Here is a 3874-nt window from a genome sequence, read left to right as displayed (position 1 = left end):
CTCGCGGGGGACACCCGGGGCGGCGCGGCGGGCTTAACCCTTTGGGCACCCAGCTGTCACGGTGCGGCGAGCGGGCCGGGCCGCGTAAGGCTGGGCAGCGCAGTGGACACCGGCTCACGGCGGACCCGGACCCAGCCGCAATAAGGACCGCGGCGATCTCGTGGGTCGGGGGCTCGCGGGAGACTGTGAGAGAGCCGCTGAAGTCCCTGCAGTCGTGCGATGTTGGGGGCGCGTGGCCTCCTTACGTGCAGAGGCCCGCCCCCTGCGGCCCGTGTCCTCGCGGGGACTGCGGGGACACCGGGGTCCGGCCTGCCCATTGCGCCGCCTGCTCTGCAGCGGCCTGACAGTCCAGCTTCTGGCACTTTTGATCCCTGGTTAAGCCTGGTTGGGGTTGCTGGAGGACGAAGGCGAGATCGAGACAGTGCGTGGGGGAGCAAACTGTGGTTGTTATTGGAAGGCGAATACAAGAGCAAAAGCAGGTCCCAAGGTACGAGAAGGAGGGGTGTCCAGGCAGGCACTGCCCCTGTTTTCTGACCTGACACCCGTAGGGAAAGATTTCTGCTGGACACCAGGGTCTGTTGTCATGTCCAGAGGAAGCTCCTGTGTGACTTGAGTTTCTAGCGAATTTCTGATAATGCTAGGTTTAAATCAACTTCCTCCTCCATCTCCCGCTCCTAGGTCTGCTACAGAAATGTTTCTCTTCTAATTACCCCCTCCCCCAATTCACTAAGACTGGTGGCCTCTTTAGGCTCATGGTGTAATTTAGCCCTCGCCACAATAGAAATGCTAGCGCGGAGATGGGCTGCTAATATCAAGGCGGCCCCACGAGGTTTAATGTGGAGGGGAAATGCTCCCGTCTCCAGGGTATGAAGAACAGACTAATGCCGCCGTTGTGCATGGAGCTTACTTTATGAGTCTCGAATCGTTTGTTCACGAGGGGAATCGTGCTTCCACGTGAGGAGCCCAGCAACCAAACCGAGTTTTGCCACGGAAGTGGAAATTATACTTGCAGGCTGCGCTGGGTGTATTTATCAGCAGAACGACAAACACTTGGTATATGCTAGGCACTCTGTTGTGTCTAGAGGATGCAACACGGACTAGGGTAATTAGCCCTTGTCCTCAGAGAGGTGGTGGGAGAGACAGAATTGTTAGCTGAAGTGATAACTGAAGGACAGCGGGGAAGTGAGAACACGAGAAGGAAGAATCTGTTTAAATGTATCTAAGTCAGAGGCGGCTTTCCAGAGGACATGCTTCAGCAAGGTTTTGAAAGGTGACTAGCAGTTTATCACAAAAATGAAAGAGGACACCAAAACCAAAGGCTCAGTGAGCGCTACCACTAAGGAAAAGTGTAGCTCATGGGAATCACCCACACACTGCCGCCCCCTCCCCACTGCCTTTTATTTGAGAAATGGCTTTATGTTACAATTATGTCTCCTTTCCTTTATTGTGTAACTTTTAAAAAGCTGGCTTATATGTCTCATTCCTATCATAATTTTCCAGTGATATTTTCCCCAGTATTCCCCTCATTGGCTTTTTCGAGCCTCACTCCTGGTCTTTCTCACCATGGCTTCCGAGAAAAGGTTCAATACATGGAAATAGGAAAGGGCGGTTTTCAACAGCTTTAGGGTAGAGAGCCTGAACCCTGAGCACAATGCTTGGCACTAAAGGTAGCATTGTAAGAGGGCGAATGTAAACCACATGCAGAAAAGCCGCTGTCGGGGAAGCACAGTGAGCATCGAACCTGCGAAGCCCAGAGAAGAAAGGTCAGAAGCTAGAGGGTGAATTAAGAAAGCATTGCAGCCAGGATGCTTGCACACGCCTGTAATCCTAGCACCTGAGCAACTGAGGGAGGCAGGATGATCTCAAGTTCCAAGGCAGCCTGGGCTACATACAGAGTTCTAGGTCAGTCTGAGCAACACTGCGAGTAGTAGGCAGATCGTAAATCATGTCAGCAGACCGGAACCTGCTGCTTACGGTGCCAGCCATGCACAACAGCACTGAGCCTGACAGCTTCAGACAGCTGTGCAGAGCGGGCCTGGCCCACCTCCTGCCGGGACTGTTTCCTGCGTCACCTCCGTTCTGTTCTTTCTCCTTCCCTACTACTATCCTTTCCTCCCCTGAGCCCCATTCCCACCTATGATTCACTTCTGTAGTTTTCTTAAACCGAGATCTTAACTATTAGCGCAAAGAAATCCCGCCCTTCACCTGAGATCCTATTTCCAGAACTGTAGTCAGCTAGCCAGCCTGTTTTTACTTCCTGGTCATTTGGAAGCAGAGCAAGGATGGGCCCAGAATATACGATGGATCTCATCCCCAGAACTCAATATATGTTTGAATCAGATAAAGACCCTTTAACTTTATTTAACCCAAAATTTCTTGTGTGTGTGTGTGTGTGTGTGTGGTAGAGGGTACGCATGTACAATGCACGTGTGTATGTGATGTATGTGTTTAAATGTATGTGTGGTATGTGTGTATGTGTGCACGCATGTATATGCCATGGCATATATGGAGGTCAGAGGACAACCTTAGCTGTCAATCTTCACCTTCCACCCTTTTGAGACAGGGTCTCTTTGCTACTGCTGCGCCGTATGGGCCAGTCTTCTGGGGGGGGGGGTTCTCCTGCCTCCACTTCCCACCCCGCTGCAAGAGTGCTGAGTTATTAACACTTGAGCCCTCACATTGTATGGCATCTGCTCTACCCGCTGAACCATCTCTACACACACAGCCCCAAATTTCTTCTGAGAATGAATCAGAGTAAGTCTTTGAAGTATGTCAAAGGTTAAGCCAAGTAAAGGAGGTGGTCCCGGATATCCTCTGGCCAAGCAATTTTGTCAGTGCTATGAACATGAGGAGTAGCCTTTAAGCAAGCTTCTCCGTCATCATGGTGACTGAACACCTACTTGTGTGCCAACCCTGTGCAGCATTTGTGCTTTGGGGGAGACAGGAGATGAGGGAGGTGGTGTGGGTTCAGGTATTCTCCAGCTTAGAAGACTCCAAATCCTATTTCTACTATTACTAGGAATGTGGTTTCTGGTAAACTAATGCCACTGGCTCTGTGTGTGTGTGTGTGTGTGTGTGTGTGTGTGTGTGTGTGTGTATGTGTGTATCAGCACCACTTTGAGGTGTAAAGTATCACACTGATTAAGAAAGGAAAATTCCCCGGCACTGTGATTTCCAAGGAAGGGATGTTCAGAGCCATGAGACAGTCAGGCATGTTGGCACTTGCCTGCAACCCAGCACGTGGGAGGCTTAAGTAGGAGGATTAGAAGTTCAAGGTCATCCTCAGCTGCGTAGTGACTTTGAGGTCAGCTTGGACTACAGGAACTCCTCTCTCAACATGTAAATCCAGGGATGATGCAAGTCAAGAGAGATGGCTTAGTGGGTCAAAACTCTTGCCTTGCAAGCCTGGTAGACTGATCCCTGGAGCTCACTTAAAAGCTGAATGCAAACCAGGAATAGTGGGGCACATTGTTACCCCAGCACTCCAGAGGCAGAGGCAGCTAGCTCTCTGTGAGTTTGAGGCCAGCCTGGTCTACAGAGTAAGTTCCAGGACAGGCAAGGCTACAGCTGAGACCCTGTCTCAAAAAAACAAAAAACAAAACAAAACAAAAAGCTGGACGTGAAACAATATGTTTGAAATCCTCTTTTTTCCTCTACTGGGAAGTGGGAGGTGGAGTGTGGAGAATGAGCTGGAAACTCATTGCTTTATGGCACTGCAGCAGAAATAAGAGCTCCTGCCTCACTAGATGGAAGATGAGAGCCAGCTCCCTACAGTTGGCCTCTGATGTCTACATGCAAGCTGCAGCATGTGTCTGACTCACTCCCCTCACACACACACACACACACACACACACACACACACACACACACACAA

This window comes from Microtus ochrogaster, chromosome 10 (assembly GCF_000317375.1).
Source record: "Microtus ochrogaster isolate Prairie Vole_2 chromosome 10, MicOch1.0, whole genome shotgun sequence".
NCBI lineage: Eukaryota > Metazoa > Chordata > Mammalia > Rodentia > Cricetidae > Microtus > Microtus ochrogaster.
This window is presented reverse-complemented; position numbering follows the sequence as displayed.